The sequence below is a fragment of the Eumetopias jubatus genome, unplaced genomic scaffold, assembly GCF_037043125.1.
Source record: "Eumetopias jubatus isolate StellerSeaLion01/CBP00866 unplaced genomic scaffold, mEumJub1_p1.0 scaffold_15, whole genome shotgun sequence".
Taxonomy (NCBI): Eukaryota; Metazoa; Chordata; class Mammalia; order Carnivora; family Otariidae; genus Eumetopias; species Eumetopias jubatus.
Genome location: NW_028274821.1, coordinates 246,230 through 268,547, shown reverse-complemented (window position 1 = coordinate 268,547; position 22,318 = coordinate 246,230). Strand labels below are relative to the sequence as shown.

At 41.2% G+C, this 22,318-nt stretch overlaps 2 long non-coding RNA genes across 4 annotated transcripts in view; both read left to right on the top strand.

The window, feature by feature from the left end:
* The first annotated feature begins 7,889 nt into the window (after positions 1-7,889).
* LOC114200756 (uncharacterized) lies at positions 7,890-11,569 on the top strand. Its single transcript, XR_003607516.2, has 3 exons — positions 7,890-8,877; positions 9,119-9,267; positions 11,501-11,569. It is a non-coding gene; the product is annotated as an uncharacterized LOC114200756 (long non-coding RNA).
* Positions 11,570-13,826: 2,257 nt separating this feature from the next.
* LOC114200755 (uncharacterized) overlaps positions 13,827-22,318 on the top strand; it is a 32,085-nt gene continuing 23,593 nt past the window's right edge. For all 3 annotated transcript variants that reach the window (XR_003607515.1, XR_015766835.1, XR_015766834.1), the window contains exon 1: positions 13,827-13,986. This is a non-coding gene — a long non-coding RNA (uncharacterized LOC114200755). The remainder of the gene's footprint in view (positions 13,987-22,318) is intronic.

Below are 22,318 nucleotides of genomic sequence, written 5' to 3'. Positions count from 1 at the left end.
CCCACTAACAGTGTAGGAGGGTTCCCCTTTCTCCACATCCCCGCCAACATCTCTAGTTTCCTGACTTGTTAATTTTAGCCATTCTGACTGGGTGTGAGGTGGTATCTTATTGAGGTTGTGATTTGGATTTCCCTGATGCCGAGCGATGTTGAGAACTTTTTCATGTGTCTGTTGATTTAGTCCATTTACATTAAAGTAATTATTATTTTTTAAATATTATTTATTCATTCATTCATTCATTCATTCATTTATTGATGTAGTGTTCCATGATTGTTTGTATATAACACCCAGTGCTCCATTCAATACGTGCCCTCTTTAATCGCATCAGCAGGCTAACCCATCCCCCCACCCCCTTCCCTCTAGAACCCTCAGTTTGTTTCTCAGAGTCTATAGTCTCTCATGGTTCATCCCCCCCTCCAATTTCCCCCCCTTCATTTTTCCCTTCCTACTATCTTTTTTTTTTTAATTTTAACATATAATGTATTATTTGTTTCAGAAGTATAGGTCTGTGATTCATCAGTCTTACACAATTCATTAATAGGGAAGCACTTATTATGTCCATCTCATTGTTTCTGGCTGTTTTGTAGTTCACTTATTCCTTTATTCTTTTCTAGTTTTCCTGTATTAATTGGTTATTTTCTGTAGTGATATATTTTGATTCCCTTCTCCTTTTTGTATATCTAGCTTTTTGCTTGGTGGTTATCATGACGCTTACATAAAACGTAGTATAGATGTAACAGTCTATTTTATGCTGATAAGAACTTAATTTCAATCATATAGAAATGTTCTGCCCTTTTACTGCTCCTCACACTTTTTGTTTATGTCACAATTTACTTCTTTTATATTGTGTATCCATTACCAAATTGTTGTAGCTATAGTAAGCTTTAATACTTTGCCCTTTAATCTTTATACTAGAATTAAGTGTTTAACACAACACCGTATCACAGTATTAGAATATTCTGATTTTGACTATATGCTTATCTTTGCTAGTGTGTGCTTTATTTTCATAGTTTCATGTTATCAATTAAAGTCTTTCATTTTAGCTTGGAGAACTCTTTTCAGCATTTCTTCTAAGACAGGTCTAGTCGTAATAAACTTTCTCCACATTCGTTTGTTTGATAAGGTTTTTACATTATTTCCTAAGGACAACTTTGCCAGGTAAAGTAGGATTGGTTGGTGTATTTTTCTTTCAATTCTTTAAACCTGTAATGTTACTCTCTCCTAGCCTACAGGGTTTCTCCTGAGAAATCAGTTGACAGCCTTATGAGTTTCCTTTTATGTGGGGATTATTTTCTCTCTTGCCACTTAAAATTCTTTCTTTGTCTTTTATTTTATTTTATTAAAGATATTACTTAATTATTTGCCAAAGACAGAGAGCACAAGCAAGGGGTATAGCAGGCAGAAGGAGAAGCAGGCTCCCAATTGAGCAAGGAGCTTAACGTGGGACTCGATCCCAGGACCCTGGGATCATGACTTGAGCCAAAGGCAGATTCTTAATCAACTGAGCCACCCGGATGTGCCTCTTTGTCTTTGATTGATTGATTGATTGATTTTTATTTTTTTTTTTATTTTTTAAAGATTTTATTTATTTATTTGACAGAGAGAGACAGCAAGAGAGGGAACACAAGCAGGGGAAGTGGGAGAGGGGGAAGCAGGCTTCCCGCTGAGCAGGGAACCCAATGTGGGGCTCGATCCCAGGACCCTGGGATCATGACCTGAGCTGAAGGCAGATTCTTAACAACTGAGACACCCAGGCGCCCCTATTTTAATTTAATTTAACCATACAATATATCTTTAGTTTTTGATTCATTGTTTTCATATAACACCCAGTGCTCCATGCAGTACGTGCCCTCCTTAATACCTGTCACTGGACTCACCCATCCCTCCAGCCCCCTCCCACTAAAACCCTCAGTTTGTTTCTCAGAGTCCATAGTCTCTCATGATTCGTCTCCTCCTCCAATTCCCCCCCTTTATTTTTCCCTTCCTTCTCCTAATGTCCTCCATGCTATTCCTTATGTTCCACAAATAGGTGATGAAAACATATGATAATTGACTTTCTCTGCTAGACTTATTTCACTTAGCATAATCTCCTCCAGTCCCATCCATGTTGATGCAAAAGTTGGGTATTCATCCTTTCTGTGGCTGAGTGATGTTCCATTGTATATATGGACCACATCTTCTTTATCCATTCATCTGTTGAAGGGCATCTCGGCTTCTTCCACAGTTTGGCTATTGTGACATCGCTGCTATGAACATTGGGGTGCATATGGCCCTTCTTTTCACTACATCTGCATCTTTGGGGTAAATACCCAGTAGTGCAATTGCTGGGTCATAGGGTAGCTCTATTTTTTTTTAAAGATTTTTTTAAAGATTTTATTTATTTATTTGAAAGAGAGAATGAGAGAAAGAGAGCATGAGAGGGGGGAGGGTCAGAGGGAGAAGCAGACTCCCTACCGAGCAGGGAGCCCGATGCAGGACTCGATCCGTGGACTCCAGGATCATGACCTGAGCTGAAGGCAGTCGCCCAACCAACTGAGCCACCCAGGTGCCTGGGTAGCTCTATTTTTAATTGTTTGGGGAACATACACACTGTTTTCCAAAGTGGCTGTACCGACTTACATTCCCACTGACACTATAAGAGGGTTCCCCTTTCTACACAACCTCTCTAGATTTGTTGTTTCTTGCCTTGTCAATTTTTGCCATTCTAACTGGTGTAAGGTGGTATCCCAATATGGTTTTGATTTGAATTTCCCTGATGGCTAATGATGATGAACATTTTTTCATGTGTCTGTTAGGTATTTGTATGTCTTCTTTGGAGAAGTGTCTGTTCATGTCTTCTGCCCATTTTTTGACTTGATTATTTGTTTTTGGGTGTTGAGTTTGAGAAGTTCTTTATAGATCTTGGATATCAACCCTTTGTCTGTAGTGCCATTTGCAAATATCTTCTCCCATTCTGTGGGTTGTCTCTTTGTTTTCTTGACTGTTTCCTTTGCTATGCAGAAGCTTTTTACCTTGATGAAGTCCTGAAAGTTCATTTTTGCTTTTCTTTCCCTTGCCTTTGGAGATGTGTCTTGAAAAAAGTTGCTGTGGCTGATGTCGAAGAGGTTACTGTCCATGTTCTCCTCTAGGATTTTTTTAAAAAGATTTTATTTATTTATTTGACAGAGAGAGAGAGAGTCAGCGAGAGAGGGAACACAAGCAGGGGGAGTGGGAGAGGGAGAAGCAGGCTTCCCGCGGAGCAGGGAGGCTGATGCGGGCCTTGATCCCAGGGCCATGAGATCACGACCTGAGCTGAAGGCAGACACTTAATGACTAAGCCATCCAGGCGCCCCTCTCCTCTAGGATTTTGATGGATTCCTGTCTCACATTGAGGTCTTTCATCCATTTTGAGTTTATCTTTGTGTATGATGTTAGAGAATGGTCGAATTTCATTCTTCTGCATGTGGCTGTCCAATTTTCCCAGCACCATTTATTGAAGACACTGTCTTTTTTCCATTACATGTTTTTTCCTGCTTTGTCGAAGATTATTTGACCACAGGGTTGAGGTTCCATATCTGGGCTCTCTGTTCTGTTCTATTGGTATATGTATCTGTTTTTGTGCCAGTACCGTGCTGTCTTGGTGATCACAGCTTTGTAATATAGCTTGAAATCAGGCAACGTGATGCCCCCAGTTTTGTTTTCTTTTTCAATATTTCCTTGGCAATTCGGGGTCTTTTCTGATTCCATACAAATTTTAGGATTGTTTGTTCCAGCACTTTGAAAAATGCCATTGGTAGTTTGATCGGGATGGCATTGAAAGTATAGATTTCTCTGGGCATCATAGATGCCCAAGTATAAATATCTCTGGGCAGCATAGATATTTTAACAATGTTTATTCTTCTGATCCATGAGCATGAAATGTTTTTCCACCTTTTTATGTCTTCTTCAATTTTTTTCATGAGTGTTCTGTTGTTTCTAGACTATAGATCCTTTACCTCTTTGGTTAGGTTTATTCCAAGGTATCTTATGGTTTTTGGTGCTATTGTAAATGGAATGGATTCTCTAATTTCTCTTTCTACAATTACATCATTAGTGTATAAGAAAGCAACTGATTTCTGTGCATTGATTTGTATCCTGCCACATTACTGAATTGCTGTATGAGTTCTAGTAATTTTGGGTTGGAATCTTTTGGGTTTTTCACATAAAATATTATGTTATCTGCGAAGAAAAAGAGTTTGACTTCTTCATTGCCAATTTGAATACCTTTTATTTCTTTTTGTTGTCTGAGTGCTGTTGCTAGGACTTCTAGTTCTTTGTTGAACAATAGTGGCAAGAGTGGGCAGCCTTGTCGTGCTCCTGATCTTAAGGGAAAGGCTCTTGGCTTTTCTCCATTGAGAATGATATTCACTGTGGGTTTTTCATAGAATGATTTTATGAACTTGAGGAATGTTCCCTCTATCCCTATACTCTGAAGAGTTTTAATCAGGAAAGGATGCTATATTTTGTCAAATGCTTTTTCTGCATCAATTGAGAGGAGCATATGGTTTTTCTCTCTCCTCTTATTTATGTTTTCTATCACATTGATTGAATTGTGAATGTTGAACCACCCTTGCATCCCAGCGATAAATCCCACTAGGTCATGGTGAATGGTCTTTTTAATGTACTGTTGGATCCTATTAGCTAGGATCTTATTGAGAATTTTGGCATCCATATTCATCAGGCGTATCGGTCTGAAATTCTCCTTTTTGATGAGGTCTTTGCCTGGTTTGGGGATCAAGGAAATGCTGGCCTCATAGACTGAGTCTGGAAGCCTTCCTTCTGTTTCTATTTTTTGAAACAGCTTCAGGAGAATAGGTATTATTTCTTCTTTGAATGTTTGGTAGAATTCCCCAGGGAATTCATCAGGTCCTGGATTGTTTTTTTGGGGAGGTTTTTGATCACTGCTTCAATCTCGTTACTGGTTTTTGGCCTATTCAGGTTATCAATTTCTTCCTGTTTCAGTCTTGGTAGTTTATAGGTTTCTAGGAATGCATCCATTCCTTCCAGGTTGCTTAATTTATTAGCATATAGTAGTTGATAATAATTTCTAATAATTGTTTCTATTTCCTTGGTGTTAGTCATGACCTGGGCCGAAGGCAGACGCTTAACCAACTGAGCAACCCAGGCACCCCATGCTTTTGAGATTATTTTTTTGACTTTCACTTTTGACTATTTGTCGTGTGTCTCTGTGTGGTTGTCATTTTATCCTACTTGGAATTTACTGAGCTTCTTTGGATTTGTAGATTCATGTTGTTCCTCAAATTTGTGTAGTATTTTACATTATTTCTTCAAATAATCTCTGTACGCCATTCTTTCTTTCTTCTTCTGGGACTCCCATAGTAGAACATAAACTGGTCTAATTGATAAAGTCCCAAAAGTTCCTTGGGTTCTGTTCATTTTTCTTTAATCTATTTTTTCCTCCTGAGCTTTAATAATTTCAAATGTCTTCAAGTTTCCTAATTCTTTCTTTTGCTTGCAATTCTTCTGTTGGATTTCTCAATTCAGGTATTTGTATTTTTCTTTTTTTTTTTAAAGATTTTATTTATTTATTTGACAGAGAGAGACACAGCGAGAGAGTGAACACAAGCAGGGGGAGTGGGAGAGGGAGAAGCAGGCTTCCTGTGGAGCAGGGAGCCCGTTGCGGGACTCCATCCCAGGACCCCGGATCATGACCTGAGCCGAAGGCAGATGCTTAATGATTGAGCCACCCAGGCACCCCTGGGTATTTGTATTTTTCAACTATAGATATTCTTTTTGGTTCCTTGTTACAATTTCTATCTCCCCTGTATACCACTTCCCTGTATGTCAATTAACTAACTTATTTGAGAGAGCGTGAGCATGAGTTGGGGAAGGGAGGGGCAGAGGGAGAGGGAGATTTTTTTTTTAAGATTTTATTTATTTATTTGAGAGAGAGAGCATGAACAGAGTGTGGGGCAGAGGGAGAGAGAGAGGCAGACTCACTGCTGAGCAGGGAGCCCGACTTGGGACTTAATCCCAGGACCCTGGGATCATGACCTGAGCCAAAGGCAGACATATAACTGATTGAGCCACCCAGGCACCCCTGGAGAGAGCGAATCTTAAGCAAGCTCCATACCCAGCACGGAGCCCAATGCGGGGCTCAGTCTCACAACCCTGAGATCATGACCTGAGCCAATCAATAGTCATATGCTTAACCAACTGAGCCACCCAGGCACCTCTTTATTTATTTTTATGTAGAATCTACACCCAATGTCGGGATTGAACTCATGACCCTGAGATCAAGAGTTGCATGCTTTACCAACTGAGCCAGCCAGGTGCCACCTCCAATGTCATTTAAAATGTCAACTTCTCTAGGGGCGCCTGGGTGGCTCAGTCGTTAAGCATCTGCCTTCGGCTCAGGTCATGATCCCAGGGTCCTGGGATCGAGCCCCGCATCGGGCTCCCTGCAACGCGGGAAGCCTGCTTCTCCCTCTCCCACTCCCCCTGCTTGTGTTCCCTCTCTCACTGTTTCTCGCTGTCAAACAAGTAAATAAAATCTTAAAAAAAAATGTCAACTTCTCAGAGTCTCACCCCATCTTCCCTTTGGGGTCTTACATGTCCTATCACATTCCTCCGTCCATAATCTCTTGCCACAGGTGTCTGTGAGTCTGCAGCTTTCACAAGTAATGCTCACTGCTTTCCATGGCTTTTTCCAGACTGAGATTCAAGCTATTCCACTCTTCCCCTTCTGAGCTCCCAATCCAAAGAAACAGAAATATCCCTCAGGGAGCCTCCAGACAGGTTAGAATGTCGAGAGTAAAGTCTGCTCTGCTTCCTCCATTTTGATGGAGGGAATTGGGAACTGGGCTATTGTCCCCTTTAGACCACCCTACACTGCATCATACCAGGGAGGTGTTGAGACAAAGGTGAGCAAAGATGCCATGAAATTTCCTATTCTGAACGTGGGTTTTTATTAATTGGGCATTTGCTTGATTGCTGTAGTCCATTAATTATTTTCCAGGGGCTTTATAATGATATTTTAGCCTATCTACAGTTTTTTAAATGTTTTCATGGGCAAAAAGCGCCTGGAACCTCCTAGTCTGCTGTCTTGTAAATGTCACTCCATTGTGGCCAGTATTATACTCCCATTTATCTGAAGGTTCACTAATAGTTTCAAACTGGATATGTGAATGGAGGTTTCAGGCCTCCCTCATGGTTCCTCAGTAGGAATCAAAATGAGATATGTTTTAATAGCACAAAATTAAATTCAACTTATGTGTACTTGTAACTACATCAAGGTGGAAGCACTTACATGCTATATTAATGCAATTAAAAGAAGTGTAAAACAGTATTAGTAGGTTTTGTTTTGCAAAAGTGGTTAGCAATTCTGAAACTACTTTCTGTACATTCTGTCTCCCCAGAAGATGCTTATTAGCAATTGCATAGTGGAGAAATCTGAAAGGCACTACCTTAACCAAATGATCAAAGTTGACAGGGCCAGAATGGGACTATATACCTCTGATATGGGTGCATTAGAATTCGACAATTTTTTTGTAGTATTCCTGCTAAAAATTATCTGAATTTAACACCAAGAAAACATTAGTGAAATCCAAATGTCAATGTTACGAAAATACAAAGAAATCATCCGGAAAACAGTAACAATTTGTGGCCTCTCATTTAAGGTGAAACCTGTGTGGTTTTTTTTTTTCCAGCCACGTTCCGCGGTACTGCATGGGTACAGGTGCGCAGTAGGCAGAAGTCATTCTATAACCAGAATTGTATTTAACCAAAGCAAGAGAGCAGCCAGCAAGTTTCGGGTGTACACAGGCGAGTGACCAGACTGACCATGCAAGTTAAGAAGGGAGCAGAGGGGTGGCGGGGTGCGAGGCTCTCATCAGTGCATGGGGGGAGGGGACTTCCAAATCTGGGCAGGAGTGTAGGAAACTACAAAAGGTCAGATATAAAATACACATGTGGCAAGTGTGGCACGTTGACTGTTAACGGGGTCGACTTGAAATTGGTGAGATTACGTGTGGTGAATGACGCTTATTTCCTTTTATTTTATTTTTTTAAAGATTTTATTTATTTGAGAGAGAGAGCGCACAAGCAGGGGGAGGAGCAGGCTCCCCGCCCAGCAGGGAGCCCGAGGGGCTCGATCCCAGGACCCCGAGATCATGACCTGAGCCGAAGGCAGAGGCTTAACTGCCTGAGCCACCCAAGGCTCCCCGCCTTCTTTTCTTTTAAAAATGTACTTTTAAACTTTTCAATTAGGAGATTTTTCTTTAGGAAATCTACACATCCCCTCTTTCGATATACTTCTCTCTTGGGACAAGGCCCGGGGCTGAGGTGGGCTGGAGGAGGGGCGGCTGAGACAGCGGACCCGCCGTAAATGCTGCCTGTTTCCCGATGTCTCCGGGCCGAAGTGCCCTCCCGCAGGAGCCAGGCCTCCCACGCGTCGAGCACTTCAGGAACCCGCGACCTGGGAGACTAGCCCGCGGCGCCGCCGGCTCCTGTTCCGCGCCGGTCCTCTCGTCAGGCTGCGCCCGCGCTCAGGCCGGGGTCAGCACGGCAAAGGGTCCCACGCACGTCCTGCCGCCCAGGACTACGCCTCCCGGCGGTCCCCGCGCCGGAAGCGGCTTCTGCCCCGGCCTGCCTCCGGCTGCCGATTGGCTGCTGCTGGCCGCCGGCCGCGCGGGGGCTCTCTGCCCTGAGGGGGCGTCGGTCCCTCAGCCGAGACCTGGCGTGCCGGTTGGGGTTGAAGTGGGGGATGGTGGCGGCTGGCGGTGAGTAGGCGTCGGTCTACGAGCTGGTGTGTTTGTGCTTCTGTGTGAGGCGGTGGATACGGAAACGGACTGAGCGTTGGGACAGGTCGTGGCCGCGCGGCGTCCCAGCGTGAGGAAGGTGGGGCCGAGTCGCGGGGCGGGGCCTGGCCGCGCGGAGGGGCGGGGCCTGGCCGCGCGGAGGGGCGGGGCCTGGCCGCGCGGAGGGGCGGGGCCTGGCCGCGCGGAGGGGCGGGGCCTGGCCGCGCGGAGGGGCGGGGCCTGGCCGCGCGGAGGGGCGGGGCCTGGCCGCGCGGAGGGGCGGGGCCTGGCCGCGCGGAGGGGCGGGGCCGAGACTGGGCCCCACCTGCGGCCCCTGGCAGGTGGGTGTGACTTGCCGGTGTGACTGCTCACCTTGGCGAACGGTTCCGTGCCTACGCTGTGTGGTCCTGAGGGCCGGTGGAGGTCGAAGCTGCGTGTCTCCTGTGTTAAAGGGCCTAAGTGTTCTTCAGAGTGGTTCTTCCAACTCCTGGTACTGATCTTTTGATATTGCCGATTTGCTCTTGTATTTTTATTGTATTGTTAGTCTTGTTTGCGTATACTATACACACTTCAGGAAATTATACATATGATTACACAAGTTGATGAATTTTTGCAATCCCAATACACCTTGGTAATCAGCACTGAGACAAGGTGAAAAAAGGCCATTGCCAGCATTTCACTTATCCTACACTCCAGCCCCATTACTTTACTGCCAAGAATAACTATTATCCTGATTTCAAACATCATAGATTACCTTTATTTAAAACCTTTTCTACTTGGGGGGCGCCTGGGTGGCTCAGTCATTAAGTGTCTGCCTTCGGCTCAGGTCATGATCCCAGGGTCCTGGGATCGAGCCCCGCATCGGGCTCCCTGCTCAGCGGGAAGCCTGCTTCTCCCTCTCCCACTCCCCCTGCTTGTGTTCCTGCTTTGTCAAGTAAATAAAATCTTTAAAAATAAATAAATGAATAATTTTTCTACTTGGAATCATTCCCTACTGGGCTTTTTTCTGTCTTCTTTTGTTCAGGGTTATGCTTATCATGTTTATATTCTTGTTCGTTATAGTTCATTCATTCTTACTGTTTTATAGTATCCTATTGTGTGACTATAACAAAATTCCACCGTCTCATGCACTTGCAGTTTCCATTTGGGGACTGTTACAAATGCCGCTACCATGAACTTTTCAGTAGGTTTCTTTTAGTGCATGTAAATGTGCATTTCTGTTGGGTTTATATCAGAAGTCACATTGTTGGTCCTTAAAAGAGTAAAAATGTTCAACCTTAATGGATTCAAACTAGTTGCCCTAATTTATACTCCCACCATCATTGTATGAGACTTTCAGTTGCTTCAAATCCTAATATTTGGTACTTTTCATGTTTTCATTTTAGCTCTTCCAGTGGGTGTACATTTCCCTGATAACTAATAAGGTTATGTACATTTTCTTATGTTTATTGGCCATTTGGGTATTCTCTTTTGTGAAGTGATGGTTTAAGTTTTTGTCCACTTTTCTATTGGGTTGTCTTTTCATTATAGATTTAAAATATTATGAAGACAAATTCCTTGTTGGACAGATGTATTGTAGTAAATACCTTACTCCAGTTTATTTTAAAGATTTTATTTATTTAGGGGCGCCTGGGTGGCTCAGGCCTTACGCGTCTGCCTCCGGCTCAGGTCACGATCCCAGAGTCCTGGGATCGAGCCCCGCATCAGCCTCCCTGCTCCGCTGGAAGCCTGCTTCTCCCTCTCCCACTCCCCCTGCTTGTGTTCCCTCTCTCGCTCTCTCTGCCAAATAAATAAATAAAATCTTAAAAAAAAAAAATCTTTGCCCTTTTCAAGGCCACAAATATATTTTCTTGTAAGAGCATTAATATTTTGCTTTTCACATTTATATCTGCAACCACCTGGAATTGATATTTAAAGTGATTTTTCCCCCATGGGAATATCCAGTTGACAAAGCACCAGTCATTGAAAAGCCATCCATTTCCCACTGTATGTTTTACTTTTGTCATGTATCAGCAACTGTGAATGTGTCGTTCTTTTCCTGTACTCTTTATTTTGTCTCTTGGTCGTTTTATCCTAAGGCCAGTATCACAGTCTCTAAATTATAGTAACTCTACAACAGGTGCCAATATCTGATAATGTGAATCCTTTTTTTAAATATTTTATTTATTTGAGAAAGAGGGGGCACATGTGTGCACAAGCAGGGCCAGCCGTAGAGGGAGAGGGAAAGGGAGAAGCAGGCTCCCCACTGAGCAGGGAGCCGAGTGTGGGGCTGGATCCTAGGACTCCCAGGATCATGACCTGAGCCGAAGGCAAACTCTTGACCAACTGAGCCACCCAGGCGCCCCTGATAATGTGAATCCTTTACAAAGAATTCCTTTGTAAAATGTAAAGGATTCCTTTGAGATTGTCTTGTCTATTCACAGATCTTTGCACTTCTATAAGAGTATTAGAATCGATTTTCTAATTTCATTAAACTGCTTTTTTCAAAACTGAGATTGCATTGAATCTGTAAAGCTTTTTGAGAAAATTTACATCTATTTATAAATCTTCTAATCCATGAACATGGTGTATCTATATCACTATATAATCTTTCAATAATATCCTGTCATTTTTAATCTAGAGGTCTAAAAAACATTTTTTGTTTGGTTTATTAGTAGCTATTTGATTTATTCTTATATTGTTATTATTTTGAAAGATGTTATTCATTTATTTGACAGAGAGAGAGAGAGAGAGCAGGAACACAAGCAGGGGGAGTGGGAGAGGGAGAAGCAGGCTTCCCTCTGAGCAGGGACCCCGATGTGGGGCTCGATCCCAGGACCCTGGGACCATACCTGAGCCGAAGGCAGACGTTCAATGAGCTACGCAGACCCAGGCACCCCAGGTTTGCTCAATTTTTATCATAATGTTGCATTTTGTCATGATTTTTCTAGATCATTTGGTTTTCTTTTTTCTATTAATGAGGTGAAATACATTTGCTTTTTTTAAGACTGATGTATTAGTTTTAAAGTATTTGCTATATTATTTTTTTTAAGATTATTATTTTTTTTTGACAGAGAGAGACACAGCCAGAGAGGGAGCACAAGCAGGGGGAGTGGGAGAAGAAGCAGGCTTCCCGTGGAGCAGGCAGCCCGACGTGGGGCTCGATCCCAGGACCCTGGGATCATGACCTGAGCCGAAGGCAGACGCTTAACGACTGAGCCACCCAGGCGCCCCTCAACCAAATATTTTCAAATTAAGGCATATATACTGTTTTTTTTTTCACCCATAATACTACTGCACACTTACTAGGCTACAGTATAGTGTAAACATAACTTCTGTACGTACTGGGAAACCAAAAAATTAATCTGATTCACTTTATTGTGATATGTGCTTTATAGTGGTGGCCTGGAACCAAACCTGCAGTATCCTCACAGTATGCCTCTATCCTAGAGAAATGTACTTACCTGCATACCAGTAGTTATGCACATAAATGCTCCAGCAGCATTGTAATAGCCCCAAATTGAAAAGTATCAAACTAACCACCAATGACATAATGAACATATAAGTTAACATTTATATAAGGATACACTATTGAACATTATGAAAAAATACACAGTACAGACAAATTTCACATTATAGTGTTAAAAAATAATGCAGGACAGAAAGTCACATAAAGTTAAAAAGTACACTTATTATTTATTGATGCATAATTAGGGAGGTAAACTATAATGAAAAAACTGATCATAAAAGGGGTGGACAGGAAGGGTGATTTTGATTTTGATTAGGATGTTACTGAAGTGCTCGCAATGTTCTATGTTGTGACCTGGGTGGTTACCTGAGTGTTCTCTTTATATTTCTTAAACTTGATTTTTTTTAGTTACTTTGTATATTTTCCAAATTCTAACTGATCTGTAATTTTATAAGCAGAAAAAATACATTAAATAAAAAACAACACAAGAGAAAACTGAAACATTTGTCAAATTACTAACAGTTGGTTAGGGGGAAGGCAAGACACACTGGGCTCTTTAACATAAACACCCCACCCCAACATTTTCTCAAATGGTAAATACAAGAAACCGGGTCACTTGAAGGGCCTAGGTCCGGCATCAAAGGGGGGAAAAATCAAATCAGGAGGCAAGGAAATCAAGGCTGAGGAAAAAATGAATTATCACAAAAAGAAAATGAAAAAAACACCAAGGTACCTCCTAAGTGGTTCTCAGACATGCACCTCTTGGAGAGGAGCAGAACTGAGATAGTGGAGAAGATTCACGAGAGGCCAGGATTTTCTCGGAGTCCAGACTGACCAAATTCGAAACTACCCTCAGCTCCAGCCCCTACCAACGCGCAACCGCGTACTCACACACAGGACCTTCTCGCCAACTGAACGCACCGCAGGTGCGCGTCTGGGAAGTAGGCCGCGGGGCGCTGGAGCACGGGCACCGCCCCCCCGCCCCCAGGTGCGGCAGAGGGTCACAGACGCCCTCGGGGAAACAGCGGCCGCCGTACGCACGCACACACCTGCACGCACACACCTCCACGCCCGCGCCACTGCCCGCTCGCAGTCCCGAGGCTCCCACCGCGTCGCCCTGCCCAGGATTTGGGAAGCCCCCGCTTTCAGCGTCCTCTGGGTGCAGTCAGGAACGAGCCGCACTGCCCTGCGGATCTGACGCGCTTGTGCCCCGGAACCCTGAGCCCACAGAGGCCGAATTCTCCTGCCAACCCCAAAAGAAGCGCCAAAACCCCGAGATAACTGGAGTTGCGATGCAGAGCCTGTGAGCAACGCGGCGCGGCGCCGGCTCAGTGGCTCAGACACGGAGGCCGCTACCTGCAGCCCTGCCAGCACCAAGCCTACTCTCAGACGCGGCAGCCACGCCTGGCCGCACAGTCCCACATGGTTCTGGAAGCGTCTTTCCAGGCCGGCCCACTCCCCGGGGCTCCAAACGTTGAGCGGACGCTCACGCCGCAAACACCGGGGAGATGTCGCGCAGAGCCGTAAAAGCCTCGGGACGGAGGAGGGAGGCTCTCGGCTGGTGCGGCAGGGACTCCTGGGAGATGTCGCGCAGAGCCGTAAAAGCCTCGGGACGGACGCGAGAGACTCTCGGCCCCGGAGCAGAGGCACCTGGCAACGTCACGCAGAGCCCCAAAAGTGGCGGGACAGACGAGGGAAGCGCTCAGCTCGGGCGCCTGGGACTTGGGAAATGTCGCGCAAAAGAGCTGCGGGACCCACGAGGTGGGTGGTCGTCCTACCTCTCAGTGTCTGGCCTGGGGGTGGGGGACGCCGAAACTCGGCCTGGTTGCCCCTGCGGAATCCTGAGAGTTCTGGCCCAGCCCCCAGTTGTCCGAGTCCAGACGGAAGTGCACATGATATAGGCGTTCTCGGTGGTGGTTAGTATTGGGTGGAACGAGGACGTGGGTGTTGGGTGGGTGAAGGGGCGGCATCTGCGAGCCGGGGAGCCGAGTAGCTGTGTGCTGAGCTCGGGCCAGTAGGAATATGTAGTTGGGGTAGGATTGGGCTGAGGGAAGCTTCGGTGTGTTTGCCGGTGAGACAGTGGGATGCTGGGTGAATAGGAATCTACGAGGGTACAGAATGGGGTGCTGTGACCCCAAGGAGGCGTGTCACATGGGAGAGGAGGTTTGTCAGTGAGAGCCATAAACCGCAGACGTTGTTTTTGATCAGTCAGAACATCAGTGTATTTCACATGTGGAGAGTCAGAAATTACTTAAAACCGACGTTTATTCGGTATGCATGCAAGATCCGAAATTGTTTTTAAACAAGAAAGAATGTTTGAAAAGCATATTTTGCTACTGGATGCCTATGTTTGCCAGATCTGTGAGGGAAGATGTTCACTCTCTTCTTTGGTGGATAGTTGGGGACTCGGGGGGATTGGCCCAAATTTGCCAGCTTTGGGCCAAAGTAAAGCAGTAAAGTTCACCAGGCAATGTCCTGAAGAGCTCAGAATTGAGGAATGCAGCAAGTGTTTAAATCAGGCAGTGTTTGTGCTCATTTTCTGAAGAGAAAACATTGGCTTAAAATAGAATTTAAGGCTGAATACAATGGGACATGGAGGCTGGACTAGTTTACTGTGATCACAGGTCACTTAAAGCGTTTCTGTGAAGATTTATTTTCCACTTATTTCACCATCATCATTCTTTATGTGATTATAAATAATAGAATCCAGCAGGATAGCTGGGGGTAAAATTGTACTAATGGCATTATTAAAACCATAGTTTAAGGATGTAATGGAAGTAAAGACCCCCTTTCCCACTTTACAGTAGACGTTAATAAGAATTGGAAATAAACGACATAAAATAAGACGTATTTTAGAAAAAATATGAACACTAGAAAAATGTAAACCTTAAGCTGAAGGACAGCCTAATTGTAGATAGGGAGACTAAACATCAGCTGTCAGTTCACAGGACCAAAAAATAAGTAAGGATCTAAAACAGCAAACATAAGTTCGATTTTATGCACACATCTTGATTTTTAACACTCTGGTAGGAAGATAATACCATCTTCTCAAGCACATGTGAAACATTCATAAAACTAATAATACAGATTCCAAAGAAAAAAGTAATTTCCTTAAAGTAAAAATAAGACAGTATTCTTTTATCACAATGGAGCAAACTAGAAATTGATTTTTCAAATGACATACACTTGGAATTTAAAAAGCTATCAAAAGTAAACTTGTTCAAAGAAAATGCAAAATGATACTGCAGCTTTTAAAAGAAAATTGATAAAGCACAATATATCAGAGACAATATACACTTAAAGCAATTAAATGAAATTTTATAGCCTTAAATTCTTTTTTTTTTTTTAATCTTTTATGTATTTATTTGTCAGAAAGAGAGCACAAGCAGGGAGAGTGGCAGGCAGAGGGAGAAGCAGGCTTCCTGCTGGAGCAAGGAGCCTGAAGCGGGACTCCATCCCAGGACCCTGCGATCATGACCTGAGCCGAAGGCACATGCTTAACTGACTGAGCCACCCAGGCATCCCTAGCCTTAAATTCTTAAGACTATAAGAAAGAGAATTAAATTTTCAACTCAGAAGAAAAAAAAAAAACTAAATCAAAGCAGAAGGGAATAAATTGTAAAAGTAAATTCCAAAATTAATAAAGCTTAAAAGAGAAATGAAAACTATGTAAGTGAATAAGTAAATAACCATCTGTGCCACCCAGGTGCCCAAAACTATGTAAGTGAATAAATAAATGAAGTGTGATAAAAACCAAAATAGTCAAACCACTCACCGCAAATCAAGAAAAAAAATGAAGAAAAATGTAAAAAGTAACCAGGAGAAATAATTGTGAGAGAGGAAATTTTAGCAATAAACTATTTTCACAGTTCTTTTTTAAAAAAGGATTTATTTCTTTATTTGAGGAGGGGAAGGGGAGAGAGAGTCCCAGGCAGACTCTGCGCTGAGCTGACATGGGGCTCAGTCCCACGACCCCAAAATCATGACCTGAGCTGAAATCAAGAATTGGAGGCTTAACTGAGTCTTAACTCAGGCACTCCTATTTTCACAATTCTATGTAAAATAATAAGAGAGTAAAAACAAAAGAATGCTTTGGTAAGTTAGTAGATTCCTAGGAAAGTACATTTATCAAAAGTGACAAGTTCTGATAAAAAGCATAAATTTATAAACTTTATTAGAAAAAATGAAATGTAACCCTCTCACAGAACAGCATTAGTCATAGAAAGTTTCACAGAAGAATTCTACCAAAAAGATGGGAAGTTTCAAGTTCGTAAATGGGACACATACAACATTTGGATCAAAACCTGAAGGAAAATGTACAAAAAGAACTGTAGACAAATCTCAGTAATGAATATTGATTTAAAAATTTTAAATATCGGCAGAAACCAACAGCATATTAAAATAAAACCTCACCAGGTTGAATTTATCCGAAAATGCCAGGATGCCTCAATATTTGGAATTGAATCAGCATAACTAATCTTGTACATAGATCTAAGGAAAAAAGTCATAAAATTTCTCCCCTAAGCACTTGAAAAGATCTTACAAAATCCAACACCCTTTCCTTTCTTTCTTTATTTTTTGGGGGCTTGAACCTGAGTTTAAGACCTGAGCTGAGATCAAGAGTCTGACATTAACCAACAGAGCCATCCATATGCCTCTCGACACCCATTTCTAACTTGGAAAAAAAAAAAAATCGATGCAATAAGAATTGATGTACCCCAGAACTAAAACAAGGATCTTCCTTAATATGTAAAACAATAGAAACATTTTCGTAAGTTCAGAATCAAAGCAAGTATGTTAACTTTTTACGCTGGCATTAGCCAATGAAATCAGTGAGAAAACAGTGAGAGTTGTGTAAATTTAAAAAGAGGTGAAACTATTTACAGAAGAAATAAAATACATCTAGAAAGCTCAGTAGTCAATAAGTATTGAATAATGCACCAGGATTTTAAAATTAATACACAAATTTAATAGCCTTCATTAAAAAAAGTTATGACGATAAGGAAAATCTCAACATATTTTTTTAAAAAAAGTTTTTATTTATATATTTGACAGAGAGGGACACAGCGAGAGAGGGAACACAAGCAGGGTGAGAGGGAGAAGCGGGCTCTCTGCGGAGCAGAGAGCCCGATGCAGACTCGATCCCAGGACCCTGGGACCACGACCTGAGCCGAAGGCAGACGCTTAACGACTAAGCCACCCAGGCGCCCCTCAGCATATTTTTTAAAAAGATAAAATACTTAAAAGTAGAATGTGAAAACCTGTAAGAAGAGAATTTTATACTAGTCACAAAATAGACTTGGTCAAATGCTGTCATAAAGATTCTTAGAATCTTTGATTCTAAGTTAGAATCAACTTAGAAAGATAAATTCTTTCTAAGTTGATATAGAACTTTAACATAATTCCCCAAATAAGCAAACAAGGTTTCATGCTGGAGATAAAAGCTGAATTTGCAAAAAATTTAACAATTAAAAAGCTGGGAATCTTGGAAACAGTGAAGGAGGTTTTGCTAACATATTCTGGATCCTAGGTGATTGTAACATTGTAGAGTTAGAGCATGAATAGACAGACAAAGGGAATAAAGTATAAGATCCAGAGATGGACTGAAGTATATTTGGATAGTGTATACCTAATATGGCATAAGAAATCACTGGGGAAAAGATTAATTCTTTAATAAATGTCATTGTGACAATAACCATTTGGATAAAAGATAAAATTGAGTCCTACTTGGCAACATAAACCAAAACAAATCCCAAATATGTTAGAAATCTAAATAGAAGAAACCAAACCACACAATTACTAGGATAAAAAGAGCATTCTTTCATAATTTGGGTATGGGTAAGGACTTTCCAGTTATTACTCAAACCAAAAAGCAGTAAGAGAAGTGATTAAGAAATTTGCATTAAAAACTGTAGGGCAGGGGCACCTGGGTGGCTCAGTCAATTTAAGTGTCTGCCTTCAACTTGGATCATGATCCTGGGGTCCTGGGATGGAGCCCAGCATCCAGCTCTCCACTTAGCAGGGACCCTGCCTCTTACTCTCCACCCCTGGCCTTCCCCCCACGTACTTTCTCTCTCTCTCTCTCTCAAATAAAAAAATAAAATCTTAAAAAAATAAAAAATGCAAATGATTTAAAAATAATAGTATGGCAAAAAATGTAAGCACAATAAGACAGATAATGCATTTGGAATAATATTTGCAATTTACCTCATAGGTAAAGGGCTAACTTACTAATATATAAAAAGCTTCTTAAAATTCTTATTTTTTAGTTCAGGTAAAATTAACATACAGTGTTATGTTAGTTTCAGGTGTATAATACAGTGATTCAGCAATTCTGTACATTATTCAGTGCTCATTATAAGTGCACTCTTAATCCCCTTCGCCTGTTTCACCCATCCCCCCACCAACCTGCCCTCTGGCAACCACCAGTTCTCTATATTTGAGTCTTTATCTCTTTTTTTCTTTATTTCTTAAATTCACATAGCAAAGTCATACGATTTTGTCTTCCTCTGACTATATTTCACTTAGCTTTATATCCTCTGGATTCATTTATGTTGTAGATGGCAAGATTATATTCTTTTTTATGGCTGAGTAATATTCCATTGTATATATATACACACACACCACATCTTCTTTATCCATTCACCTACGGATGGACAGTTGGGTTGCTTTCATATTTTGGCTATTGTAAATAATGCTGCAGTAAACATAGGGGTGTGTATATCTTTTTGGATTAGTGTTTTGTTTTCTTTGGGTAAATAGCCAGCCATGGAATTACTGGATCATATGATAGTTCTATTTTTAATTTTTTGAGGAACCTCCGTACTGTTTTCCATAGTGGCTGCACCAATCTGCATTCCTACCAACAGTGTCGGAGGGTTCCCTCTTCTCTGCACCTTGCGCGCACTTGTTTTTGTGTGATTTGAGCCATTTGGAAAGGTATGAGGTGATATTGTAGTTTTGATTTCCATTTCTGTCATGATGAATGAAGAGCATCTTTCATGTTGGCCATCTGTATGTCTTCTTTGTATAAATGTCTATTCATGTCTTCTCTTTTAAATTGGATTTTTTGTTGTCTTTTTTAGTGTTGAGTTATATATATTATTTATGTATTTTGGATATTAGCCTCTTATCAGGTATATTCTTTGCAAATATCTTCTCCCATTCAGTGGGTTGTCTTTTAGTTTTGTTGATGGTTTTCTGCTACTTCATTATTAAAGGTGTAGAAGTGCAGTATTTCTGTATATTGATTTTGTATCCTATGATTTTACTCAATTCGTTTATCAATTCTAGTAGTTTTTTGGTGGAGTCATTCGGGTTTTCTGTATATAGTGTGTCATCTGGAAATGGTGACAGTTTTACTTCTTCCTTACCAATTTGGATGCCTTTTATTGTCTGATTGCTGTAGCTAGGACTTCAGTACTATGTTGAATAAGAGTGGTGAGAGTGGACAGACATCCTTGTCTTGTTCTTTACCTTAGGGGAAGTGCTCTCAGTTTTTCACCATTGCGTATGTTAGCTGTTTTTCAAATATGTATCTATTATTGAGGTATGTTCCCTCTAAATCTGCTTTGTTAAGCATTTTTATCCTGAATGGATTTTTACTTTGTCAAATGCTTTTTTTGTGTTTACTGTAATGGACACTATTATTTTATGATCATGATTTTTATTCTTTGTCTTGTTGATGTGATGTATCACATTGATTTGCAAATATTAAACCATCGTTGCATCCCAGGAATAAGTCCCATTTGATCGTGGTGAATGATTTTTTGGATGTATTGTTGGTTCAGTTTGCTATTATTTTACTGAGGATTTTTGCATCTGTAGTCAGCGATACTGGCCTGTAGTTCTCGCTCTCTCTCTCTCTCTTTTTTTTTTTTTGTAGTGTCTTCATTTAGTTTTGGTATGAGGGTACTGCTGGCCTCATAGAATGTATTTGGTAGCTTGTCTTTTCTGTTTTTTTGGAATAGTTTGAGAAGAATAGGTATTCTTCTTTAAATGGTAGAATTTCCCCACGAAGCCGTTTGTTTTTGGACTTTTGTTTGTTGGGAATTATTTGATTACCTATTCAATTTCATTGCTAGTAATCGGCCTGTTCAAATTTTCTATTTCTTCCTGATTCAGTTTTGGGAGGTTATATATTTCTAGGAATTTACCATTTCTTCTGGGTTGTTCAATTTCTTGGCACATATATATGTATATACATATACACACACACATATATGTGTATATATATATATATAATTTTTTTGTAGTGGTCTCTTAGAATCCTTTGTATTTTTGTGGTGTCACTTGTTATTTCCCCTCTTTCATTTTTGATTTTGAGTCTTTTTTTTTTCCCTCTGTTGAATCTGGCTAAAGGTTTATCAATTTTATTGGTGTTTTCAAAGAACCAGGTTCTGGTTTCATTGATCTATTTTTGTGGTGGTGGTGTTTCTCTATTTTGTTTATTTCTGCTCTTACCTTTATTATTTCCTTCCTACTACTGGGTTTAGGCTTTGTACTTCTTTTTCTGTTTCTTTTAGGTGTAAGGTTATGTTGTTTATTTTTTGTTTTGTTTTGTTTTTGCTTTTTTTGTTTTTGGTTTTGAGGAAGGCCTGTATTGCTATAATCTCTTAGAAGAACTTTTGCTGCTTCCCAAAAATGTTAGACTGGTTGTGTTTTTATTTTCCTTTGTCTCCGTGTATTTTTTGACTTCCTCTTTGATAATCTTGGTTGACCCATTCATTGTTTAGTAGCTTGTTTAACCTCCATGTACAGTTGTTCTTTCCAGAATTATTCTTGTGGTTGATTTGTAGTTTCATAGCATTGTGGTTGGAAAAGATGCATGATATAATTTCAGTATTTTTTAGTTTGTTGAGACATGTTTTGTGGCCTGATATGATCTAGAGTATGTTCTCTATGCACTTGAAAAGAATGTGTATTCTGTCTTAGTGTGGAATGTTCTGTGTATATTTGTTAGATCCATCTAGTCCAATGTGTCATTCAAAGCTGTTTCCTTGTTGATTTTCTGTTTCCATGATCTATCCATTAATGTAAGTGGGTGTTATAGTTCCCTACTATTATGGTATTACTATCAGTTTTTTGCTTTATGTTTGTTAGTAGTCGCTTTATGTATTTGTTGCTCCCATGTTGGGTACATAAATATTTACAATTGTTATAGCCTCCTTTTGGATTGTTCCCTTTATGATTGTGAAGGATCCTTTTTTTTTTTTTTTAAAGATTTATTTATATATTTTAGGGGAAAGAGCGCACGTGTGCGAGCAAGTCGGGGGAGGGGCAGAGAGAGAAGGGGAGAGAGAGAGAGAGAGAGAGAGAGAGAGAGAAAATCCTCAAGCGGACTCCCTGCTGTGTGGAGCCTGAAGCAGGGCTTGATCCCAGGACCTCGAGATCATGACCTGAGCTGAAATCAAGAGTCCACTGTTCAACTGACTGAGCCACTTAGGTGCTCCTCTTTGTTTCTTGTTAGTCTTTATTTTAAAGTATATTTTGTCCAATGTAAGTATTGCTATCCCAGCTTTCTGTTAGCTTCCATTTGCATGATAATTGCTTTTCCATCCCTTCACTTTCAATGTGTGTCTTTAGGTTTGTAGGCAACATATAGGTTTGTCTTGCTTTTTTATCCATTCTGTAACCCATGTCTTTTGAATGGAGTGTTTAGTTCATTTACATTCGATGTAATTGTTGATTGGTTTGTATTTATTGCCATTTTGTTACTTGCTGTATGGTTGTTTTAGTAGTTCCTCTGTGTTCCTTTCTTCGGTTGCTCTTTTCTCATGGTTTGCTGGCTTTATTTTATTTTAATTTTTTTTTTAATTTTATGTATTAGAGAGAGAGCATGTGCATGCATGAGGATGGGGAGGGGCAGAGGGAGAAGCAGGCTCCCCGCTGAGCAGGGAGCCCAATCTGGGACTGGATCCCTGGACCCTGGGATCATGACCTGAGACAAAGGCTGGCCATGGCTGGCTTTCTTTAATGATATACTTTGGATTCCTTTTTCTTTATTTTTTGCATATCAATTACAAGGTTTTGATTTGTGGTTACTGTCAGCTGTATACATGATATCTTATGCATATAGCAGGCTATATTAAGA